The sequence below is a fragment of the Arvicola amphibius genome, chromosome 8, assembly GCF_903992535.2.
Source record: "Arvicola amphibius chromosome 8, mArvAmp1.2, whole genome shotgun sequence".
NCBI classification, from domain to species: Eukaryota; Metazoa; Chordata; class Mammalia; order Rodentia; family Cricetidae; genus Arvicola; species Arvicola amphibius.
In genome coordinates, this window is record NC_052054.1 from 86,484,500 (window position 1) to 86,511,890 (window position 27,391).

Below are 27,391 nucleotides of genomic sequence, written 5' to 3' on the forward strand. Positions count from 1 at the left end.
GTGGGGTGGGATGGGGGTAAGGGGAGATGGGGAGAGAAAAGTGTGAAGGGGAGGATGGGGAGAGCTTGGGGGAATGGGATGGTTGGGATATAGGAAGGATGGATGTGGGAACAGGGAAATATATATCTTAATTAAGGGAGCCATTCTAGGGTTGGCAGAGTCGTGACTCTAGAGGGGTTCCCAGGTGTCCAGGAAGATGCCCCCAGTTAGTTCCTTGGGCAGCTGAGGAGAGGGAGCCAGAAATGGCCAGATCCTATAGCCATACTGATCAATATCTTGCATATCACCATAGAACCTTCATCTGGTGATGGATGGAGATGGAGACAGAGCCACACATTGGAGCACCGGACTGAGCTCCCAAGGTCCAAATGAGGAGCAAAAAGAGGGAGATCATGAACAAAGAAGTCAGGACCACGAGGGGTGCACCCACCCACCGAGATGATGGAGCTGATCCAATCGGAGCTCACCAAGGCCAGCTGGACTGGGACTGAAAAAGCACGGGATAAAACCGGTCTCCCTGAACATGGCGGACATTGAGGGCAGCTGAGAAGTCAAAGACAATGGCACTGGATTTTGATCCTACTACATATACTGGCTTTGGGGAGGCCTAGCCTGTTTGGATGCTCACCTTCCTAGACCTGGATGGAGGGGGGAGAACCTTGGACTTCCCACAGGGCAAGGAACCCTTACTGCTCTTCGGACAGGAGAGGGAGGGGGAATAGAGGTGGGAAGCGTGAGGTAAATGGGAGGCGGGGAGGAGGCAGAAATTTTTTAAAAAGTAAAGTAAAATAAAATAAAATAAAACATAAAAAAGACCATCCAGGGGAGAGCAGCACATCACAGAAGCTTCTCTGTGAACTTCCTGGGTACCAGCAGCCAGAGCTATAGACTCCAGGCCAGAAGGAACTCTGACTTCCTGGGATCTGGGTCAGTGACTTTCTAATCTGCTTCTGATCTTGCTCCCCTGTCCTGGGCTCTTTGAGATCTGCTATAGATCCAGTGGGCTCCTTGTGTAGATATATTCCTAAGAGCTTGGGTTCCACCTGGCCCAACCTCATGACAACAAAAGCAGACATTGGTTAGGCCACATATAAAAATGAAACTCCAATGCCCAGCCTGCAGCCACCAGCCCAAGAACCAACTTATTATCTATAGTGGCCGTCTTGGAAGTGGGATGACTATCTGTCCCAATCAGTCATCAAGCTACAGCAAATAAGTAAGACTCAGAAAAACAAGCATCACATTTCGTTCATGGGCAGAGTCCATATCTAGAAAAGAATAAGACACCAAACACAGCAGTGGAGGCAGAAGCAGGTGGAAATCTCTGTGAGTTCAAGTCTACCCTGGTCTAAATAGTGAACAAAGCACTACATAGTGAAACTCACAAAAAGAAAAAGGTGTGAAAATAGAGGATTATTAGGGAATATAAAGAGAGTTAGCAGGAAATAGAAGGGGGAAAGTAGGGGATGATGATAGAGTAAACATGATTAAAATACATAACATACACATGAGATGGCAAGATAATACCCATTCATTTATATAATGAATACGTTGTAATAAATGGGAGGTTCGTAGTTGTTGTTTCTATTACCGGGATAAGTGCTGTGGCCAGAGGCATCTTGGAGAGAGAAGGGTTTATTTCAGCTTGCAGTTTGTGGTCTAAAGTGCAAGGAGGTCAGGGCAGGAACTCAAGGCGGGGGCATGGAGGCAGAAACTGAAATAGAAGCCATGGAAGAATGCTGCCTACTGGCTTGTTCTCCGTGGCTTGCTCAGCCTGCTTTCTTATACATCCCAGGATCACATGCCACCCACCTAAACTGACACGAAACTCATAAAACTAGCTAGTTTAGGAGAGATGGAGTAAAATTCAGTACTTCAAGAAGAGGAAGGAGGAAAGAAGGAAGGAAGGAAGGAAGGAAGGAAGGAAGGAAGGAAGGAAGGAAGGAGGAAGGAAGGAAGGAAGGAAGGAAGGAAGGAAGGAAGGAAGGAAGGAAGGAAGGAAGGAAGGAAGGAAGGAAGACGGCAGGCCAGACAAGTCAGGAGAATGTACAGAGGTGGGAAGATTCTGGAAGGTCCTGGCCATTTGTGCCTCAGAGCTGCTGTACTTCACTTCCCTTCAGGGCCCAAAATGCTGATAGTTTGAAAGCATTTTCCAATAAATAGATTAAAAAGGCTTAAACCTCTGTTTCCTCTTCCTCCATAGTCATAAAACGATAACCACCCCTGGGACGCTGGGTTCGTGTAGGCACATTTTTGCAATGTGTCTTAGATATCTGAACTATGGCTCATAAATCAAATTCGGTTCTCTTTGCTAGGAAGTAAATTATTTATCCAACCTGAGCACAGGGCAATAGAAGAAACATGGAGAAGAGTCTGTTTGGGGATGTCGTTTGTATTTCCCAAGATGAGGCTGCATCCAGAGAGGGAGTTCCTGCCTTGCCAATGCAGGAATCCTTCTTAATTTAGTGGGCTCTCTCTGGGTAGCCGTAGACTTCTGAAATTGGCTTTATACTGGAAATTCACTCGTGGAATTCAAAGCAGAGTCTCTCACTTGGGTATAGCAGGATCTTAGATCGCTGACTGCTAAGTGCAGCAGTGAGCATACTCGGTGAGCTGTTCCGAGGACCTTTATAGCCAAGTAGGGCCTGTGATGAGCTCATCCTTGGCTTTTTAGTTCATGTGCCCCTGCCCTCTGCTCCTGGCAGACTTTAGTTTCCACCTAACGACAAGATGGCCCTATCTCTCCCACAAGTGTTTACAAGTTTGGAAGTAAATATATGTAGTCCAGAACAAGTCACAGTAACAAGGAGGGTTAGCTAACAATGTCTAAGCCAAGAGTGCCCACAATGCAGGTAACATAAACCTGTTCCCTCTTGCCAAGCCCCATGGGAGACCTGTGACAGATTACCAATGATTTAATGTCAGTCAGGTATTTTAAGAGGAAAGACACCAGTTAATTCCATGGTCTTGCCCTGTCATGGGCTCCAAGGCTCACACACTTCCGGGTGGGATCACAATGCACTCAGGGCTGAATCAAGTATAGACCCCTTCTTACTCTCTTGCCCACAAGCACAGAAGGCAGCATAGATATCTTCTTCTCCTAGTGGGCAATCAAAAATCTAAAATCTGGTAAGATTTGCTTTGAAAATCCAGAAAATGTTATGGCCGACTCTCCAGAAACAGAACTATATAATCTCCATATTCACTATGAGATGGCTCTGGGGGCTACCTGGGCCTAGATCCCATGACCTTTAGACTAGATTGTGCTTCTCTGAATTTGATGCATGTGAGAAAGGAAGCAATGCTGGTGGCTCGAAGATGGAACAAGAAAGGACTCCCTGGCTAGCGCCATTGAAGAGAGAGCCAACATCTTCACTTTACATTTCTGACATCCCAAACTGGAGGAAAACAAATCCCTTCCCCTCTAAGTCACCATCCAGCCTTTTGTACAGAAGCCCTCGGACACTTGCATGGTGGGGGAGGTAGTGTGGATTCTCCAGAAGCGAATGTTGGTCGGGGTCTGCTCCCTCTCCAGACACCTCCCACCTCTCCATGAGAGCCTCATACAGGGTTAGAACCCAGGATGCTGATGACCTCAAAATCCAGGGAAGTCTATATTGTTCTGCAGACAGAAAGGGAGATCGTACCTTCTAAAAACCACACAGGTAATTTTTGCAAATGCTGATAGAACACAAATATTTGGCTGAGCCCAAATTTCAAACTTAAACTAAAATTATCCAACCCCTGAGCATGACCGTTTACGGATGTTTCAGGCAACAAGTCTAAAGTACCTTCATTGCTGCTGCTGCCGTGGTGGGCCCAGCTACCACCTGTAGCCCCTTCCTCAGAACTTAGACACACGCACACTACACACGCATGCATGCACACATGTGCATGCACTCACACAAACACACACCACTCCAGCACCAAGTGTGCAAGAAGAATATATTAGGGTTTCTGATTTATTTATTTATTTATTTATTTATTTATTTATTTATTTATGTGCACTGGTGATTTGCCATGGGTGTTGGGTCCCCTGGAACTGGAATTACAGACAATTGTGAGCTGCCATGTGGTTGCTCAGAATTGAACTTGGGACCTCTGGAAGAGCAGTCAGTGCTCTTAACCACTGAGATATCGCTCCTGCCCTAGGGTTTCTCTTTTTGTGATAAAATTCCATGACCAAAAGTAGCTTGGGGAGGAAAGGTTTATTTCAGCTTATGGCTCTCAGGTCATTTTCAGGACAGGAACTTCAGGCAGGAATTGATGCTGAGACCTTGGAGGAACACTGCTTACTGGCTTGCTCCTCGTGGCTTGCTCACTTTCCTTTCCTATACAGCTGAGGACTACCTGCCCAGGAGCGGCACACCCACAGTGAATTGGGCCCTTCCACATCATTCATTAATCAAGACAGTCCCCACCTGTTGGGAGCAGTGAGCACCCAGATCCTGAATTTCTTGTAATCCCCTGATCTGAGTGCCTACAGCTGTTCTGAGCAAGAGACGTTCAGGAGTTCTGATGGCGGAGTGGTTTCTGGTGGGTTTGGCTGGGGAGTGGCTATCTCTATATAATCTGTCCCTGAACACAATAAAGGGGGCATTCTTGGGGAATTCAAGGATGACCCGTGTCGCTGTGTCTCTGTCTGTGTGTGTCTGTGTATTTTAACCTCCAGCCCCTTGCCCGAATCTCGCGAATTGGGTGCCAGTGCACCGAATGCAGACACGGGGGCGCCGTGCGTGGCACCCACCCCCACAGACTTGCCCACAGGCCAACTCAATGGGGACTTGTTTTCAATTAAGATTTTCTGCTCCCAGATACATCAAGTTTTGTGTCAAGTCAGGGAGGATGGAAGCAGACTGTGTCCACTACTGAAAAAATATTGAAGGCCCAGTTCTCAGAGCTGATCTCATTTGGAAATGAGATAATCAAGTTAAAAATGAGGTCTTTAGGGTGTCACCTAATCCAAGATGATTGTCCTCCTCATAAAAAGGGGGGAGGGGACATCTAAGGCAGAGTATGCACATCAGAGAGAGGAGAGAGGATGAAAACACTGGGAGAAGACAACTGTGTGATCATCAGAGAGACAGATGTTTGCCAGCAACCAGCAGAAGCTAGAATAACCCAGAGCTACGAGAACAACACCCCATCTTGTGGTTTTAGGCTTCCGGCCTCTAGAACTAGGAGACTACAAGATGCCTTCATTTGAAATCATGTGACCCTTTGTTCTCATGACCCTGAGAAGTTGACACAGGGTATCTTAGCTTGGGTTTTCTAGAAGTAGACTCAGAGACCAGAATACAACCTCAGGTAGATTGGTGGCCTGGGGTTCCAGGAAACACTGATGAAGAGGTAGAAAGCAAAGCAGGAGAGGGGGAAGCAAAGTCAGCAAGGGTGTGTCTTTGAGAGAGAGGCCCGCTTCAGTAAACCAAGCAAAATTCACCTGGAAAACTCCAGTCACTCCCCTGTCTTGGGAAGGGGTTGAGATTCCTCCACACCAACTCCCAGGAGCACGGGGTGTGAGCCACAGGGAGAGTTCTAGAAACACTGAAGGAGGACCCAGGTTAAAACCTTTGTGGCAGGAGCCAAGACAGAAAAACACACTTGTGCCCTTCCCTTTGGTATCAGACCTTTCAAACAATGTACTCTAAGGAATCAGAGTATCTGCTTCCCCAATCTCACCTTGGGAGGGAGGAAGGAAAAGGCTGAAGCCAGGTGACAGGCAGAGGAGAAGCCTGCTCTCCAGTAGGAGATTTCACACATTGCTGACAACTTGTCACCCTTGCAGGCAGCATCTCCCTAGCTCAGTGGATTTGGGAGAGTCACTGCCTCAGAGACAGTGATGTGATGGGCCCCTGATGGTCAGGACCACAGCTTGCCAGGACTGCTTACTTACACATACCTCCTTCTGTCTGTTAAAACCTAAACCTCACATCAGGACCCCAAGATGAGGTTGGGAGGAGGGTCTCAATATTTGCTCTTCTTTCTCATATAGCCAAATTAAATAGTCCTCCTTTCCCTGTGTTTTCTGTATTGTCTGTTTCCTTTGAGGAAAGGTGGCCAAGTCTAGCTTGTCAGAGCTGTCGGGGTCCAGGCTTTGACCCTAGCAAAGCTGGTGTCAGGATCACTGGTCTAACTTCTCCATTTCATTCCTCTCTGGTTCTAATCGTAACTCTGTTTTCCTTCTGAGTAACCCTGCATTTCAGGAATAGGACTGACAGATGGATAAACATTGCTATAACAAAGGATCTGGGTTACATCCAGAGAAATAGATGTCTCCCAGGATAGGTCACCCCCAAATGAGGGCAACTGTCTGTGATAGTGAGGCTGCACCCCAGATCAGGGGAAACCACCTCATGGAAGTAGGATGCTCCCCAGAACTGATGACAATGACAACAGCTTTAAACCTCACTAAATCATCCTGAGATAAGAGCCACCCCGACTGCAATGGACCTGCTTCCTTGGACGAACCTCTCTCTTAGTTCCACACATCCTTAAACCTAAAGCTCATGGGAATACTCAGAAGGCAGATTGGGGGGTCACTGAACCCATTTATCTGTTCTTCCCAATGTGGCCACTTTGATGAAATCTCAGTTCCTTGTTCGTCACCTCCCTGTTTAGTAACATCTGGGTAACGCCTGGCTGAGCCTCGTCTTGGAAACTCCAAGAACCAGGACTTTTGTCTAAGACTCGAGAACAAAGCCACAAAAGAAGCAGGAGGCCGAAGCCAGGCTGTAAGTAGTCAGTCCAGCATAATAACATGGGGACATGAGTGGCCATATCTGAGGGGAGAGAAAAGAGAGGCAGGAAGGCCAGACTGGAGCTCCTACTGGGCTCTGGAGACAGCCTGGGAGGAATGGGGCTTTTAGAGGAGGAAGGCAGCCATAGCTCAGCTTTTGGGAAAAGGATGTGTGTCGTAGTCAGGTTCACTATTGCTGTGATGAAACCCCATGACCAAAGTAACTTGGAGAGGAAAGAAGGGTTTATTTGGTTTACACTTCCACATCTCCGTTCCTTGTTGGAGGAATTCAGGGCAGGTACTCAGGCAGGGCAGAAACCTGGAGGCAGGAGCTGATGGAGAAATGGGGCTTACTGGCTTGTTCCCCATGGCTTGCTCAGCCTGCGTTCTAATAGAACCCACAATCACTGGCTCAGTGATGTCCTCACCCATAATGTGCTGGGACCTCCCCCTTTAATCACTCATTAAGAAAATTCTCCCACAGACTTGCCTACAGCCCAATCTTATGGAGACATTTCCTCAGTTGAGGCTCCCGCTCTCTGATGACTCTAGTTGGTAGCTAGTTGATGCGCAGCTTCCCAGCACAGTGTGGTAGATTGTGCAGAAGGGAAAGCAGAAAGGGGACAACCACTGTGTTCTCTGTGTAACAGAGTGGTAAGCTGTGAGCAATTTAATAACATCATTAGAAGAAGTGAGAAAGGGGAAGTGGGGGCTTCTGAGATGCCAGGCAGGGGAAGACAACCTCTGTGATGCCAGGAAGGGGGCAGCAGCCTGTGAGATGTCCAGGCAGAAAAAGGCTGACCTCAAGGATCCTGAGTTGAATAGATTCAGAGAGAAAACGGCCAACCATACCTCTCACTCCCCTCCCAAGTCCAAACTCCCACCCAGTCGAGAAACACCAGCCTCTGGGAGTTAAGCAAATGGCTTTCCCAGTTCTCTTTCCATCTACCGCGAATGCAGATGGGAAGTCACAGGGTTTACGTACTCCACTATGAGGTGAAGCTCGGAGTCTGTTCACCAGCCGGTAGCCTGCACTCCAGACTGCTTCAAAAGAGAGGGTCATCAACACAGCCTCATAAATAAGTGAAGGAACTAAATAATGCATTCCAGCCTAATGTGGCTCTAATTTCCGCAGTGATGGTACAAAAACTACTAACACACATTGCTCAACAGAAGACCCTCCAAAGGAAACGGAGACTGTGTGTCCCCTGTTAATTGCAGGTATATGAGAAAAACATGGCGCTACGCAGGGACATAGCGTGTCTCCTACTCTTCAGCTTCCACACTACCATGTAGCTACATGTAGCCTCACCGCCTTTGTCTTTCTCCTCAGGGCTGTGAACGATCGGCCCCCAATGAGACTCTGAGTCCACTCCGTTCCCTTGTTAGCAATGAGGCTGGAGCTGCAGGGACAGGGTAGTTCTCTGAAGCTTTCCTGGGAGAAATCCAGACCTGGACTTAGCAGGCTCAGGGTAAAAACTCAACCCCATATTCATTGCTTTTGCCACCTTGACTGCATAGAGAAGAATTTAAGTGGTTAAGAAGTGCATTTCCCAGTGTACCTGTGAGGGAACTTCTAGAGAAGATTAACAAATAGGGGGAGACCTTCCTTGTATGTGGGTGGCACCTGCTGATGACCTTCCAGAACAAAAGGGGAGATGAGGGGCTACTAGCAAGATATCTGTCTGTCTGTCTGTCTGTCTGTCTTTCTCTGTCTTTCTCTCCCGGTCAGTCTCAGTCTCTCTATTCTCTTTCTGCTTCCTGTCTTCCTTGATGTGAGCATCTTTGCTCTGCCATCCCCTTCCTACTTTGATGGACTCAGTCAAAATAAACCAACCTAAGTGCTGCTTCTGTAAGACGTTTGGTCACAGCCATGAGGAAGACTGAGTAACACACCCAGCTTGGGGTAAGCCATTGTATAGCCCCAGCTTACGTCTCAAGGAGAACAAACCCCAGGAAGCCATGCCTCAATGCCACTGGTGGCAGATGAACTGGAGAGTGGTTCTCACAGTGGCTAGCAGTCTAAGACTCCTGCTGTGGTACAGGAAAAAGCTGTACCTCCAAGCTCCAGTATCCATGCCTCCTCTTTGGCTTCTGCACTTTCCTTGCCCCTTCTCCTGGGGAGAAGATAGATCAGCGCCCATGTGCTCATTCATCATTACATCGTATGCCATTTTGTATCCTGCCAACAAACCTTGAATAAGAAAATACACTGAAAGGGGGGCCCAGGACTCAGAGGGGTTTTGAAGACAGCGTTGGGCAGATGCAAATGATATTGCCAGGTGAAAAAGTAAGTGCTAAGATGAATAACGCTTGGCTTTACAGAGAAAGTAGAACACAGCTGGCTTAGTGATGGTACTCGGCTCAGTGGCACAAGAATCAAACATCCAATGAAAGACATCTTCCAGAGAGGAGAGGTTCCAAGGATGCCCGCACCCAGACACTCAGCATCTCTCTCATTTGGTCTTCACAAGTTCTCCCTCAGAGATATGGACCAAGTGGCCCCTGATTTGCCAAACAATTGGAATGGACTCTGGTCTGACTCCCAACCACACACGTAGACCACATCTAGTGTGGGTCTGCCAGCCAACCACAGGACATCCCCTCTCAGAGAAAGCCTATCTTGACTGCACTCTGGGCTGTTTTATTTTTATTGCTGTCTGGAGGGGAACCCAGTAGCATACCTTAATTTTCTCCAGAGAAGACTGAGAACTAATGGTCAGCCAAATGGCAACCACTTTCCAACCTGGTAGTCAGCTTGGATGAAGTCCCTACTACAAACAGGCCACAGTCATATGCTGTTTAAATCCACCCCGGGGTAGAAGTCTTCGTTGAAGTCAAGATAACCAGTAAAACAAATGGTTATCTTCTCTCACTCTTCATCTTGCTGTGTGTACACACCTGTGTGACAACCCACACGACAATGGCGACCAATGTTTACTGAGCAACAAGGGTTGTTCTAATAATGTAACATTATTGTCTTTAGTTAGGACAGCAACCCTCTGTTTTCCAAGTGCCATATCAATCCAGAGAGGTCAGGGCAGTGAGATATGGGGCTTGGTTCCCAGATCAGCGGCGTCTGCATGGCTGGAAACATGACAGGACACACATTCCTCCCGATCTCATGTCACCTGTGCCTGCTTCCATCGCAGTCACATGATGAAGCGATGTTGACCATGATTACATGGCACACAAACCCTGAACTATTCCTCTCCAGTCCTTTACCGAAGTGTCTGAAACCATGATGTAGATACCCTTGGTCCTGTCTCAGGTCTGGGGAGGTGTAGTCTCCGATTCAGGCTGCACAGGCACTCCCCACTGGGAGCTTTGCCAACATTGTGCTGGCAAAAGGACAGCAGACACCACAAGCCATGTGCCCCTGCTTTCCACTGTTTTGAAATACCTCCAGCCATGGACTTCTGCCCATGCAGTATTCCCCCAGAGAGGGCTGGCAGGCATTGGTGAACAGTAGTGTGGTCTCCAAACCAGTCTATTTCTTCTGGTCATGCACACTTAGTCTGTTCATTTCTTATGACTTACCCTATTGTCTGCCCCTTTACCCAGAGGAGTAAATGTGCATCAGTGTGCACAGCATTGGGCTCCAGGAACAGCGTTTAAGGCTGATTCTAACAGGCAATTGTGGTCTCCCTTTCTCCATGAATTACAGGACTCATCTGACTCATGTGCCGCAGTGGACCTATGACAAGACATCCGCAGGAACAGTCCCAGTGGGGCCCAGTGGAGCTTAAAACAGCCACTCCCGCATGTTTGGTGGCCTACACCTCTATCCTGAAAGGAACATTCTTGGCGACCCCCAATGAAAGTCACACAGCGCTTCTACCCAAGGACAAGTCGGCCCTATCTAGATGAGGCTGATGGCTCCAGATGAAGTGTTTCTTTTATCTTCCTTCCAAACTCAAGCTGAAATGGAAGGGTTGCTGTGGCAGAAACGGGAGATGAACATTTCGAGGGCTGAGAGGTGGTATGACGGGGCCACCCTCGTGAGTGGATGAATGTCTTCATCACTAGCGACAACTTCTCAGTTCCACCTTTGCCTCACTTTTCATCTCGGGCCTTCCAACTTGTCTGACGCAACCCAAGGCCCTCCTCGGACTCAGCACTGCGGCGCCTGGCTTTCATCTCCTTTGTGCGGTGAAAGGAAATGAACCTCTATTGTTTCCCATTCCTCAGACTTGGGTATCTTGTTACAATAGCAGAAAATGGATCAAGACTGGGTAGGATCCTGCTTCTTGTCTCCAGATGCCTCAGTGTATCTTTCTTGGCTGCCCATTCTTCTGAGAGAACTCTCTTGAAACATTCGATTTGTAGCTCTTTGATTCCAAACACGTTAAGGTAGCTTCAGGCAAAGCCACAATCCCCTCTCCATAGTATTTGTGTACACTCCTGTTTGATGGGAGAGCCATTCCTAGCACACTGTCCCTGAACCATATGGGGGAAACTGAGGCTCAGAGAAAAGGAGCAACTTTCTGCCAGTTTCACAGACTTGATTTGAATCTAGCTAGCTGTCTACCCTGCCTCTGCTCAACACGCAAAATCTCCAGCATAAGAAATTAAATAATTAAATGATTCCAAAGCCTAATAAGCAATTTAAATAGGTTAAAAAAGGGGGGGGGAGAATGGCATGTCCCTGGGAACTACTCAATTCTGAGCATATTGCAAGGGATTAAGAACCATGACTAAACCTTAGTGTGGCTTCTAATGGAAAAAGTTAAGTCCCTACTGTGACTGTCTCATCACACTCTCTTTTTTAACTAGTATATATTGAGTGTGCAAAGGAGTCTCGTCATGACTCTGTGCATTCAGAGTGCAATGGTGTGATTGTATCAGCCTCTGTTACTCTCCCTTCTCCTTCTTCTATTTCCCCTTTCCCTCTAATCTTAGTGCTTCCCTTTTGGTTTTGCATCCTTCTTTTTTCTTACTTCCAGTGATGAGAGAAAATAAGCCGCAATTGCTGTGCTTAACAGTGATTCCAAGGAGCCGTAGATATGGCTCAGCTGAAGAGGTTCTGAATTCAGGTCCCAGCACCAACATGAGGCAGTTCTAGGCCATCTGATGCCCTCTTATGATCTCTGTTGGCATTACACACACACACACACACACACACACACACACACACACCCTTCCCCTCCACAAATACATGAATAAATAATACAAAAATAATTTTTGAAAACCAAGAGGCTGGAGGGACAGCTCAGCTGTCAAGACCAAAGGACCTGGGATCAGTTCCCAGCACCCACATAATAGTAAATCTGGCTATAGGGGATATGATACCCTCTTCTGATCTCTGAGGGCTCCTGAATTCATGTGGTGCATCTAAACTCATGTGAAAACACACACACAAATACAAACACAGACACACACAGTCGTAAAAAAAATTCCATCTATTTTCTTGTAACAGGATCTCCTTTTTTATGGCCAGTTAAAGCTGTACTGCACTGTATGTATGTATGTATGTATGTATATATATATCTCAGAGTGGATTATTTTCTGTATCTATTCATCTGTCCGTGGGCATAGAGATTGATTCTGTGTCTTTGCCTATTGTAAAATGTGTTGTAAGAAACATGATATGCAGGTGCTATTTTGGTATGCTAACTTTAATTCTTTCAGGGAATATTACCCATGGAAATTAGTGATTTCCATAGTGATTGCACTGTTTCCATTCCTCCCACCACCCATCCTCTCCAGCGTTTGTTGCTGTTTGATTTTATTTTATGGTTGATTTATTATATTCTATGTGTATGTGTATCCTCCTTGCAAATACGTAATTACACCATGTGCATGATGGGTACTCACAGAGGGCATCACAAGAAGGTGTCAGATCTGGAACAGGGTTGTGAACCACCTTGTGGGTGCTGAGAACAAAACACAGATCCTCTCCAAGTGTAACAAGTGCTCAGAAACACTGAAGCATCTCTCCAGGCCCTGTTGTTTCTTGAGAACCAATGTGAGCGGGTTAAGACATAATCTCAGTATGGTTTTCATTTGCATTTCCTTGACTGCTGGAAGTGTTGAGCTTTCCTTTTTCTTGTATTTATTGGCCATTTGCATTTCTTTGGAAACAGCTTGGTTCAGTACTAACCTTTTGTTCCGAACTCTCTTGACATTGTTGCAACCTTCCTCCCTAACAGAACTTACTCACTGTTAAGAATATGCACCTCTTGTAAGTCAGAGGGGATTTCTCAGGGGCCCAAGAGCCAAGTCTTTGAAAGACAACTCTCAGCAAAGGGAGCAAGCCCAAGGTGTCTGGGTCCCCTCTGGGAAGCCAACACACTGACCTCATTGGGTTGGCCTATGACACTTTCAGCCTTTGCTAATTCCTTGTCTCTGCTGACCCCTTTCTTTCTCCCGTTCATCCTTTAAAACACTGACCACACACCTATCCTCTGCTCCAGCGAGAATGGACCCCACCTCTTCCCTCTCCTGTCACCATCAAATCTATTTTCTCCACTGGTGCCTGGGGCATGTGTCTTCAGTCCCTCACTTTCACACAGTGTGTTTCCCCATAGCCTGTCTATAACGTTCCTCTGAAAACACAGGTGTCTTTTTCAAACTCCACGGATCATTAGCATCCCCCATGAGGTGTGGCTGTGTTTCTTAAACACACACCGTCCCAAGTCCCTTTGGGCTCAGGAGTTGATTGGTAGTAAGGGGGACTCCAGGAGTGCATGTTCTAACGAGGGCACCAACCCACTGCAGGAGTGATTGGGATGCAGACTGTCTGCCTACCACTCTTCAGAAGCATCACTCCGGTTTGCTCTCTAATTTCCACCTGGTAGGGGAGGAATAGCATTCCGGGAGAAAGTAACAGGTTCTCCGGAAGGTGCTTGAGAGCCTGTGAGAAGTACTTCATTAATTTTCACTCCTGTCCTCGGAGGTGGCATCACGATGGCTATAATTATCCCTCGATTACATGGAGGGAGGGAGTGTTCTTAGAGCCACAGGAGCAAAGTGACTGCCAAGCAGCGCTCCCAAGGCCTTCAGAGGGGCTGAGGTCACAGAGAAGCCAGACCAAGGACAGTGGGCTCCTCACCAGGGCCAGTGTTAGCCTGAGGTGTGGCCCAATCCACAGAGATGATGGGCAGGGGACAGAAAAGAAGGAACAATGGAAAAATAGAGCCAACCAAAGCTGTCACAGACCTAGAGACATTGCACCCCATCGGTGATCTTTAGAAACACTAAAGTCTTCACCAATATTTTCTAATCAGGTGACTGCAGATAAAATTCCCAGGCAGTGGCTCCTCCTGGGGCATGTAAAACAATGAGCTTCATGGAGCCGAATGACGCCTGCATCCACGACTCTGGCTCTGCTGACAGATAGAAATGGAGCAGCCCATCCTGTCAGTCACACTTCTGTACAGCACAGGTGAGCTTGAGGGTGAAACGGACGCTTTTCCTTATACAGAATCTCACATCTGACTCATGGGATGTGCAGTGGACAAGTGTCTGACATGGAAGCGCTTTTCAGTTTTTCAGATCCATGATCTTCTGCTATCCCATTCACGTATCCTACCAAGGAGGCAATGCTTTGTGTGTTTCATTACAACTTGAGGGAATACATCACTCTGGGCTCCCTAAAGCCCAAACACCCTGCTCCAGGGCTAAGCAGAGTAAAGGGGAGCCATATTCGGAAGCTAAGCAGTCCCTGCCCAGGGGAAAACTGCAAAGAGTCTGAACAAAGACAGACTGCTGAGACACGAGTAGCTTTAGTTCAAGTTTATTACCAACACAGCCACCATATGCTTGCAGCTTTTTCATGGTGTTTTGCGATTAAGTTAACATTAATTTAACATTAAAGCGGGAATTTAATAAAGTCTGGCGAATACATCAAGCCCCTAAATAATATAGCTAAAGTTCCATGTTAATATGCAAAGCAAGGGGAAGTAATTACACTCAAGCACAGAGCAAAACACTCTATCATAAGTTCACAAAAACATAAAAGGAAGATCTAGCAACTTACAGCTCTTTCTGTGAGCAGAAGTATGAAGAAAACTCAGAGTACCATTCATTGACTCGGAACCAACTGAGAGGCACGGACAGCCATCAGACCACGACACAATCGTGTCTTCCTCATCATGACCAACTCTCTGAGACATAATTTAAAGGAGGAGAGATGTATTTTGGCTCCCAGCTTCAGAGTCCTTTTCTGTGACCAACTGGTTTCATTATTTTGTGCTTGACGTGAGGCAGCGTTTCACAGCAGCAGGTATGTGTGGGAAAATCTGCTGACCTGATGGTGGCCAGGAACAGTGAGGAGCAAGACAGGGCCAAGTCAAAGACAGCTGTCAAAGTCAGGCCCACTTCCTTTAACAAGGTTCCACTTCCCAAAAGTCATTCAAATTTTGAGTAGCATTAGGCCAGGGTCCATATGTCTCCAGAAACAGCCTCAAAAGCACACCCAGAGGTATGCTTTATTAACCACCTTGGCCAGACTCTCAGTCTAATTATCTAATTAAATCAGTCAGCAATCAGATTAATACTTACAAACTACTATATCTCGATGGTCTCCGGGAATTAGTGGGAAGCCCAGCTACCTCTTCCATAAACAGAAGGAGCAGCCACTCCCTTGACCAGTTAAAAGCAACAGACCACACTCTTTCTAGTTCCTTCCCTCCCCCCCCCCCGAAACTTATATAAACAATAGGAACTGCTGAGAGACTCTCAGGCTAGCTGAATCATCTGGAAGAGGCTCAGAGCAACTGAACTGCCTGGTGGGCTGCCTGCAAGTCATGCGATGAGCCTGCAGTACCAGCCTTCCTGGGCTATCACCCATGCTGGGGTGGGATCTGGTTGATGCAGCTGATTTTGAGTCATGTCTGCTCCTGTAACCAACTCATCATCCATATTCTGGTAACACCAATGAAATTCATTGGTTCACAAAGTTGGACTTTGGTGGTGTCCTTATGTTGGTCTGCCCTTGTCTCCCTATCAAAAATGAGGAGATACTTGTTCATGTCTTCCCAGTAATAGTGGGACACGTTTGGAGAAAAACTAAGCGTGTCCAAGGTTGTTGTTGTCACAGGTCAGTTACATGTCTGTATTCAACGTCCTTATGCACTGTTGTTTACACAGAGATGCATTTGTCACCAAGCCGTGGCCCAGTCTACCATGGACTTCTTCCCTAGCCATTCAAAGGCATAATGTCACGTGTCTACTATTGAAATTTTTCCATGAGCACTGTGGAATGTGCTCAAGGACATTCAAGTGGTAGTGAGGAGACAGAGCCGTGCGAGGGAAGGCAGCTCAGGCTAACAGTGAAAACACAAAAGTTTACTGAAGACAGAGGAACCTCCTTCCTTTATCTACGCAACACAATTGGTAGTAGATGTCACTGCTCTGCAATCTTAGGGGGCCTGGAAGTCACCCCAGGAGAGGTATGACAGGCTTTCTGTGCTGGTGTGGGAGGATCTGCAGGCTCTGCCATGATAGATCTGGGTGACATCCATTCTGGGCATGCCACTGGTAGCGCCCGTGCATCTTCCTGGGTACTTCATCAATAAGGAAAATGTCACGTTCAGAGAGATGATTGCTTTCTGCCTCAGTATATGGATTCCAAACCATACTTCTGGCACCTTTTCCCCAGATCCTTTTGCACGATTCCCTACCCAGATTATGGATGAGAGAGTGTAAAACTCTCTCATGTAGAAGAGATTTCCAGGTTCAAGACTACATCTAATTTCTTCCATACCACCCAGCATGCACTGGGGTCTCCAAATGTACCAGATATCAATAAAGAGGCTTAGCTCTCAGGGTCAGGGCCTTATTTATGAACACAGTTTCCATTAAAACCACTGCCCACTCTGAATGAGGGAAGTTCCATCAATGACTACATTTGTTCCTTTAAGAGCACATTTTCCTCTCGTTAAGTCTTACTCCCCGTGGGTGAAAAGGTGGCTAAAACAGCCATGTAATGGCCTCCTTTTATGTCCAGTTTGAATTAGGGAGCCTTGGAAATGTCTTCCTTGATCACTGGTAATGATTCCCAGGGTTCTATGCAGCAGTTGCAGGTTTTGAAGATACTGCGTAATGTAAACTTGAATTACTTTCATCAGAAAAAAATTAAGATGTCATTTCCCATGTCCACCATGTGAGTGTATCTCTCTTCCCTTACACTTAGGGATTGGCCTCATAAAATATGAACCCATGGGTTGATTGCTCCCCGTTTCTGGTGACTCCTGGCACTCTTGGCAGCAGACAGGGCACTATTTAATTTCCCTTTCTCCATGCCGCAGCTGCTTCTTCAGGTGTGACCACTAGTACCTTATATGAGCCAGGGTATTTGCCCCTTCATTTCACAGGGAATGGCTGCTGTTAGTGTCTCATGGGATGCTTATGACTTCAGTTTTATTTGTAATCACTCTCATATACCTGCCCATATCCTCTCCCATTGTGGCCTTTCCTTTACCAATCACTAGCCCTTTCCCAATGATTTCTCAATGAAAACCAGATTCCTGATTTTCCAACAATTGGTACTAAGAGTGTGTGGGTGTGTATCATTCATAACAACAGACACAAAGTTCAGAGAACTTTGTTCCAATCTAGACTCACCTATCATCTGGATAGGGTGACAGCTGGCTAACAGGTGACAGCAGTCCATCTGGGTAGCTGCTATGCTCTAGCACCACGTGGTAGACCAAACATCGTTGGGTAAATTCCCATCTCTTTCCTTTATTTGATGGAATTTCCCCAAGGGCAATGTTGGGGATTGTTTGTTGTACAGGTACCAGGGCCTGTAACTTTCTAGAAAAAGGGTTGGGCTTAATGCCGCTTATGAATGCCGCTTAATCAGAATACTGTTTGTGCTATGGCTGGCAGGTTATCGGACTGGACCCCTGATTTTATTTCCCTGACACATCTCCTGTAGAGGCTGTGCTCATGACAAGGGAACATTGATTTAACAGGGTTCAGCACTAGTTGTCCTCTCTGAATGCCAAGTCCTCAAAACTGCACAGCAAGTCCTCAACCACCGAGCCATGCCCCCCCCCCCCCGTCTGCCCCCAATGAGTCTGTGAGGGCATTTTCAGTTAGATCCTGAGGGCCCTGAGCTAAGCACTTAATGGTGGACTCATACATGATAAGACAGCCTTGCTGGTAGGGATAGAGCAGGTTGGAGGAGGAAGGTAGCCAGCGTTGAGATTTTAGGCTCTGTATGCCCCTTTCTGTTTCCTGGTTGTCATGATGCGCGCTGACCACCATGTCCTACCTGCCAGGGTAAACTGCCATCTCTGAAACCATCAGCCCAAATAAATAATCCCCTCCTTTAGCTTTTCTCAGGTATTTTGGTCACAGTGATGAAAAAGTAGATGGTATAAACATGTAACAGAGAGGGGCTACCTGGCATACAACTGCACAGTATAGAACTGAGGTGGAGAGGACAATTTGGAATTGTCGTTGCATGGATGATGGGATGCCAACAGAGGATAGCTACTCCAATTTTAGCGATGAAGGAGAGGAACCTGAGAGGCAAGTGCCAGTGATCTACAATAAGGCTACAAGCGCAGGGCTTCCTGGAAGTCAAGTGAAGGAAGGGTGGAGAGAAAGAAAAGTCTTTGAACACTGAAAATATTTTTTTTAATTATTCAAGGCACAAAAAAAAATAGATAAATAAAAGCTATGAAGAAGATGATTGACAATTGTATGGTCATCGTGGAGGTTATTAGCTGTTTTACTGTCACTATGGGAACCAAAGACGCGGAGACAGAACACAGCACGCACTTCCTCGTAGAAGGCAGCTCTTCTGCTTTGCCACTCTTCCCCAATGCTCTGGATTTCAGTCTGGTATTAATCTGTGATTGAAGACATATTAGAAGGTCATTCTCTGCACAGTCCTTCTCAGAAAGAATAAAAATCACAGAATGAGGAGTGGTGGTGGTGTGTGTATAATCCCAGCACCAGAGAGTCTGAGGCAGGAGAATCATGACTTTGAGGCCCGCCTGGCCATAGCAATGTGATTCCGCTCTTCACAAAACTGAAGAACAATTACAGCTACAGTAACTAGAGTCCAGGTGTTGGCACACGGTGACCTAGAAGTTCAAAGGGAACCTATAAGCATTGAGGATAACATAAAGAGTTCTTTCCAATGATATTTTAAGAGTCCCAGTGGAACCTTCTCATGGTTAATAGTTGTTAAGTTCTGGAAAAGGTGGCCACTTCAGAAAATAGGAGCAACCAACGTAAGCAGCATCTGGTAGGAATGGTCCAGAAAAAGGAGTGGAGAGAGTCATCCATATATTATACACTATGGCTATTGAGATACAAACAAAAACCTATAGTCATGTAGACTCAAGAAGCAAAGAAGGAAGTCAGAGTGTCAGAGCAGTTGGCAATTAAAGAAACACTCATACAGATTTTAAAAAAAAAGAAAGAGGGAGGGAAGGAGGAAGACAGTATAAATTAATATTTGCTGAGAATAATCATAAAGAATTTTATTTGAACATAGTTCTTTGGAATACATACAATTGCCCTTCAGTGGTGGTGCATGCCTTTAATTCTAGCATTTGGGGGGTGGGGAGCAGAAGCAGGTAGATCTCTGAGAGTTTGAGGCCAGTTTGGTTTACAGTGCAAGTTTCAGGATAGGTTCCAAAACTACAGAGAAACACTCTCTAAAAAAAATTGCTGAAGATAACTGATTTTTATACACCAACGAGATAGATGTGGTTTGCTTATTTTTACATAAAGGTTTCAGTCTTGCCTGAATGTCCAGAACTACAGGATATAAGGCACCATCAATGTCTTTTGGGATTGATCGATACTTTGATTTTTCTAGCCATCTTGCTGAAAACACTGTTTTGCATAAATACACAGTACACAATGGCAAAGTTGTATTTAGTATTGTTTGATAAATTGTTGAAAATATTGTCCTAATTTTAAGACCACATCTACGTTATGAGTTTTGATGAAACTCAAGTCAATATCACAAGTAGCAATTTTTAAAAGTCAAGCACTTAAACAGAATCCAAGCCAATGACACACTAATTTACATGCTGAGGAGTGGAGGTAGAGAAATATTAGAAGTGTTTTTCCATAACTAGTCGTTATGTTTCTCTGACAGCAGAAAGCTTTGTGTATACATTAAACACACTGAGACTTTCCACACAATAACCTGGGGTCTGAGCTGAAGCATCTCAGGAGTGCTGATTGGCATTGTGTGCCATGACAGCAGGAAAAACACAGGCAATGTATTTAGAACCATGACAGCATGGGGTGGGTGCAGCAGGAAGCACTGCCCAAGCACTGCAGACTCGTTATGGATTTGACTTTAAATTAAGCCTCAGTTGATCTAATTCAGAAGGCATTTACTGTTGCAAAATCCACTCATTCTTCAGTTACACCTAGGGACCCAATCCACAATTAAGAAGCTGGGTATACCGGCGAATTTTCTTGTCAACTTGACACAAGCTAGAGTTATCCGGGAAGAGAGAACTTCAACTGAGAAAATGCCTCCATCAAACAGGCTTGTAGGCAAGTCTGTGGGAGCATTTTCTTGATTAATGATTGATAGGGGAGAGGAGGACAGACGATTGTAGATCCTGCTAGCTCTGGGCAGGTGCTCCTGCATTGTATAGAAAAGCAAACTGACCAAGCTGGGAAGCATGTCTGTAAACAGTTGTTCCTGCCCTGCTTGAGTTCTTGCCTTGGCTTTCCTCGGTGATAGACTGTGTTTAGGATATTTCTGACAAATAGGCACGTTTCTTACAAAGTTGGTTTTGTCATAGCAACAGAAAGCAAACTTGGACACTTGGTTTTAAACGAAAGGTAAAACTAAGCCTCCCATAATTTAGTTCTTCTTGCCATCAATTAAACCGCCTGGAAATCAGTACTCTGAGAATATAACCAAAGCATAAGAAGATGATTTAGTGGCTAAAATCACTTCCCAGGAAAGCTCAGGACATGATTTTTTTTTTCTGAAACCCTTGTAAAAGATCCAGATGTGGTGACACATCTGCAATATGAGCACTCTTTATGCTAGATAAAAGGCGGAGGCAGAATTGACTCAAGCAGACTAAGTTCACACACACACACACACACACACACACACACACACACACACACACACACCAGAAAGAATATAATAGAATTCACAGTCTCTAAATATATTCACAGAGAATGACCACAGGGATCTCATCTATGTGTCCCAATTCTTCCTAGCTCTGTGGAAGGAATTACACAAAACCTCTAGGGAGTGTGATAGTCCTTGTTATTTAAAACATTCTTCTGGCAACACTTCATACTTCAAAGGAAGAAATGCAGGCCAGTCTAGAGTCACATAGTCAAGTCATACCGGTATAACTAAGTATGCAAGTAGGGAACACCCATTTTCTATAGGAAACTGAGCTTATTGGCCCAGAGGTAGCAGAAAAGATAGATTCTAATATAGATACATCATCTGTTGCATACGATTGAAACCGTGTTTCAGTTAACCCAAACCGGAGCATCCTGTTGGTCTCTAGAGGATCAAAGACACTGCTATATATTACCACACACAGTCTCCCTCCTCCTCTACATAGTATTTTGGTTTTATTCTTGAAAGGTAGCTTTGCTGGGTATAAAATTGATGGTTGGGAGAGTTTTGTGTCCCTTGATGTACAATAATTTTTCTGGATTCTGTTACTTTTGTTGACAATTCCATTGTTGGTTTGCTTGTGGTGCCTTTGGAGAGTATACCTTTCCTCCAACCTGTCTCTGGTAAAAAGTCTTAACACTGTCTTTGGCGTGTCTCTGTGATTTTTTTTCTTACCTCTCTTGCTTTCTTAGGATTCACAACGTCTCAGAACAAACCTCTTGATCTCTTCTAGAAAGCTCTCAACTGTTGCTTATCCCACTGTTGCTTGTTCTCCATTCTCTCCCTCAGCTCCCTCACAACTTGGACCGGAAACATGCTGGCACCTCTCACTTCCTGATTCTTAAAGTCCTGTCTGATGTCATCCTGCTTTGATTCTGTTTTAATGTCTGTTCACTTTCCATTTCTATAATAAAAACACCACGACAAATGCAAATTTAAGAAAGAAATGGGTGATTTTGGCTAACTTTGCCAGAGAACTGCAGTCTAGCATTGGGGGGGTAAGACATGTCTCAGACAGGGGAGGCGTCATGGCCAGTGTGGGAGTCAGGTTTATTACATGGCACCCACAGTCAAGAAGCAGGGAATGAACAAGAAGTGGAGTGGAGCTGTAAAGTTTCAAGGTCTTCTAGTGATTCGTTTTCTTGAGCAAGGCTCTCTGCTTATGAAGGTTCCACAACCTCTGGAACAGCATCACCAGCTGGGAACAAGTGGTCACATACCTGAGCCTATGAGGGACATTCTACATTCAAACCACAATAATTATGTTCTTGATAATTTTCTCAGATTTACTTATTCTGTTATATACCAATAGTTGTATTTTGAATTCTAAGCTTCTCATTAATAAAATCCATCTCATTCTATATGGTCTTTTATCTATTATGTGCATTGTTACCTCTTATACTTTTTCAAGTATATTGAGCATATTTCTTTCACACTGAGTGCTTAAAAATTCCAATATCAGGTTTGTTTTCAGGTTAACTATTTCTTCTGACTCCTAAACCTCACCTCTTTATGTGCAAAAGTATGTATTATTTTCAGCTTGCTAAATTTCTTGAACTTTTGAAAATTATTTTATGACTAGCTTGGAAACAAGATCCACAAGGAGGATTTGGATTGGTTCAAGTCATGTGCCTGGAGCTACTACTAACAGAATCAATTTACATTATTTTTTTAGAGAAATATTTTTAATCCATGTTTCAATTTTTGAACTACAAACATCTATGAAGGCTTGTATGTGGCTATAAATGTTAAGGGTTTAAAATTTTATTTATTTAATATGTGGATGTGTGTGTGCATACATATGCATGTGTGTGTGCGCATGTGTAGGGTATATATATATATATATATATATATATATATATATATATATATATATATCTGGAGTTAAAGTTGATTGTGAGCCACTATGTGACTACTGGGAACTCAATCCATATGCCTGTAAGAGCACTAAGCAATCTTAACCACTGGGCTATTCCTCCTAAAGTTGAAATGCTCATTCTTCCCCACAGTTCTCTGGTGGGAAGGCTCATGATGTAGGCTTGGTTTAGTTTTCATTGATGCTTACCTAATACGACCATTCAAGGTATCAAATTTAAGTGAGAGCAGAAGGAAAGTGAATAAAGAGATTTCTTGATGCCTTTTTAGATAAGCTATATACCACATGTCTTCCAGAACCACGAACTACGACATTCAAGGTTACCCAATTCAGCAAGCTAGTGATAAGTACTGTTTACTTCTGGGTTCTCAGAAGATGAAAGCAAATTCTCTTATTGCCTCTGGGGTTCCACATTTTGTTTAAAGCTTAACCTCTGACTAGTCCCCACTACATGCCACTCAGTGATTTATTTTCTAATATATTATATGGCCAGTGTTTCAGCAGATTTGACAGAATCCTGAGGCTTGTTCTGTTGAAATTGGAACACTGACACTTTCTTTATACAACAATAGTATTAAATCAAGTCTCTCTACCATTGAATTCTGTTTCAAGCTCTACATTGGCCCATGAAAAACCCCACAGTATTAATTAGGCTTGTGAGCCCTGCATCCACAAACCTCTCCAGCTACTTTCCTGCTCCATCTTCTTCAGTGTGCCTCCCTTTTGCCAGACCCAGATTAAATGACTCATAGTCATCAGAACAGAAATCCCATGCCCTCCTCCCCATTAGGTTTTCAAATACTAGTTTCCACTCCTTCCTTTTAGCCCTATTATCATGACAAAATACCTGGCAAACTTATTTAAAAGTAAGATTTTTTTGACAGCATGGTGGGGAGAGTATGATAGAGCTGACTGGGTCACATCATCGCAGACAAGATGCAAACTCTCCTTCCTTTCCTCCAGGCCCTGCTATGGGTTGTGCTGGTCTATGGGGTGGTGCTGACCATATTCAGAAAAGTTCTGCTTCCCTTGATTAATACTCTGGAAATGCCCAGAAATATGGCTCTAAGTGCCTCTCAAGGATATGATCCTTGGTACTTCCTACCAAGTGGTCAGTCAAAATGAACCACTAAACTTTCTTTCCTTCTTTCAACATCTACCTCCTCTTCCCTGACTCTCATTCGTCTCCAGAATTTGGTTTAAATACTGATATTCCTGTCAGTCTGGATTTGGGGCCCATCCTGTGCCTACCCTTTACCGGAAGTGATGTAATTTGCACATTTGTCGCTGAGTGTTCTCAAAAACTCGAGATATGCCTGACACTCTCTAAGTATGCATTGTTCACTCCTTATAATGAACAGCTGCTGAAAGGGCATCGGCGCTGTAATCGTCAGCAGAAGACAGGTAGTAATGGCTGTGAGTCCCTTGCTGTAAATGTGTTTATCAGAAGCAAGGGTTGTGTGCTACGTAAGCACAGTTGTCCAGGAGGCTTAGTAATGAGGCCCTGCAGAAACAGTCTGGCCATCATTGCCATATCTACCCAAGGAAGCCTGGAACTAAAGTAGAACAAACCGCAAATGGCTCTGGATAGCCAAACACCCTCATTTGTGAGCAAGTGTGAGGCACCCCAGAAATCCCGTGTCAGCTTTCACAGAGGGTTAAGCTCCCTGAGTAGGGTAGAATCACAGGTGTGTATAACGTGGTTGGTTGCTCCATCCCACACGTAGGTGGGACCTAAGGAAACCCACGTTTGTACCTAGATTGGTGAGACATCTTCTCTGACTCTGATTATCTACCTACTTGTGAAGAAAGCGCAGGCTAACAAAGGAACACCTTCAAAGGGGGAGAATTGCTACAGCGGTAAACCTCCTGAATCTTGGTCACATATTGACAGAAAAGGGAGCCCCAAACAATTGCTATTCCTCCCACTGGCCCTACCCACAGCGAATACAAAGAGTGCTGACAAAAGAGGGCCGGGCGAACCTCCTGACTTCCTGATAATATGGTATTATAAATGCCATGGTACAGGTTTGCTTATCATTAGCACTTATGTCTTCCCAAGCCTGTCTTCTCAACCGCATGGCCTGTATCCCTTTATGGATACATCACTCATCTCTCCTCTCACACTGGACTCTGCAAAGGCAACTCCATCCTCACCAAGTCCCCACCATCCTATGGTGGGCAGGGAACTAGGGCACAGGGGTATCCACTCCCACCCTCACCTTCTAGTTACCTCATCTTTCCCCACCTCTCCCTGACACAAGAACCTCTACGGTAAATGCTAAGAAACAAGAAGTTCATCACAGAAGGTGGAACAAAGAATGGTACCTACAAGAAGACACAGCCAAAAGCCATTTCCAGAGTCAGGTACAAAGCTCTGATTATTTTTATTTTATTACTTACAAAGATTTATCTTAGCAATATTATTAGTTCTTTGAGAGTTTCGTAAAATGCAATTTGAACATATTCAGCCCCACTCCTCTCCTAATCACTCTCTTTATTCCCTTCCCATCCAAGTTTGAGATCCTCCCCCCATTGAGTACAGTTTGTGTTTGTGTTTCCTTGCTGGTCTTGGGAATAGGGACTACTATGACGTGTGGTCTCCCAAGGGTCACATCTTTAAAGAAAACTGACTATGGCTCAGGGGTTAAAAGTCTTCAGTGCTCTTGCAGATTACCTGGGTTTCATTCTTAACCTACATGTGGCAGCTCACATCTACCTGTAACTCCACTTACGTCAATCTCAACAGAGATTCCTGCCCCAGGGAGATGTAGGAAAGTTGACAGAGGGTGTGGGTGGGGTGAGACACAAATGACTCCTGATCTCCTGACCACCACGAGAGTGTAATCTCCTGAACACCATGAGAGTATAAACCTTGCCATAATTGGGAGGCCTGCAGCGGCACAGAGACGAGAGACAGAACAATAAGGCCAACACTCTCTGCTGGTTCCTTGCACTGCTGCATATGCACATACATACACTGATACACACACATAAAATGAAATAAGTATTTTGATTTTACTTTTAAAATCTTCAATAGTGCCATGTTTGTTTACAGTTTTTCCCAGTTGAGAAAATGAAAGACTTCAGTCTGAGAAACCAGAGACTCGAAATCATGAAGCCAAACCAGGAGACACCGGGGCTCAAGCCAGGAGACCCAGTTTATTCTGAAAGCAGGAAAGAATTGTCTAATAATTGAGCTCTATGGAGATTTCTAAACCATGATCTGAATTTGGTAATTCCTGATTAAAGAACTATATTCAGTACAGAATACAGAACAGAAATGGCTATCAAGCAGTAAGATAAACAGTAATGTCTAGTCACAAGTAGCTCAAAGATAGAGGTAAAGAAAGGTTATGAGAGGATGCAGTTCCTAGTAACACATACACACACACACACATTCATATATTCATATGCACATGCACATACATAGAAAGAGGTGTCTGCACACAGATAATAAGTGAAAGCACAGCCTTGTTTTAGGAAATGGCTGTGTCTTACTTAACAGAGATAACACTTTTCGATTCTAGCTTCCTGTTTTGTAGGCTTATGAGTCTGGTATTTCCTCAGATTGTTAGTGTTCCAAGAAAGGGCAAAATGTCAAGATTTTTTAAATACTGATCTAAAATGTTTCTTAAAATTTTTTGTTGCTTGATGGTTCTACTATTTATCTGATGAATTTTGGTCATATGCATTTCCATCTTACTTAGCTTTGTCAAATTAACACAATTTAAGAGTTATCTGATAGGAGAAACTCAACTGAGTAACTGCCTAGATCAGATTGTCTTGTATGCATATCTGTCAACTGAAGTTTCTGTGCTGCCTGGTCCCACAGCCATTCAGTCCCAAAGAAACTCACAGAGGCTTTTATTAATTATAAACTGTTTGGCCTATTAGCTCAGTCTTATTATTAACTAGCTCTTACAACTTAAATTAACCCATAATTCTTGTCTATGTGTAGCCATGTGGTCTGGTACCTTTTATCAGTGAGGCATTCTCATCTTGCTTCATCTGTGTCTGGCTGATGACTGCATCTCTGTCTTCCTCTTCTGTGAATTCTCTGTTTGCAACACTGGTGTGGGAAGTCCTTCTGTATATGTGTTTATTTTATTGGTTAATGAATAAAGAAACTGCTTTTTCCTGTGATAGGGTAGAGTAGAGCTAGGCAGGAAGACTAAACTGAAGAGAAAAAAGGTGGAGTCAAATGAGAAGCCACATAGATGCTGCCAGGGACAAATGCACTGGAACCTTGCTGGTAAGTTACAGTCACATGGCAACATACAGTTTAATATAATTTAATTAATCAATTAAATTTAAGATATAAAAGTAAGCTAGAAACATGATTAAGCTATTGTTCAAAGAGTATTGCAAATAATATAGTTTCTATGTCATTATTTCATGGTCTGGACATCAAAGAACAAACAAGCAGCCTCTTCCCCCAACACCACACCTATACTTCCTGCCTGGCTACTGGCCAGTCAGCATTTTATTAAGCCAATATGAGTGCCAAATCTTTATAGTATGCAAAAGCATTATTCCACAGCATTTCTTTTTTTCTTCTTCTCAAAACAAGGCCTTGAATCTAATTTCCTTTGTTTACCTTTTGCCTGACCATTGCCATAACAACTTGTAATCAACACACTAAACAAAGACAAACATCCATAGTCCACTTTTTGAGAATGTGAGAGTAGTTTTC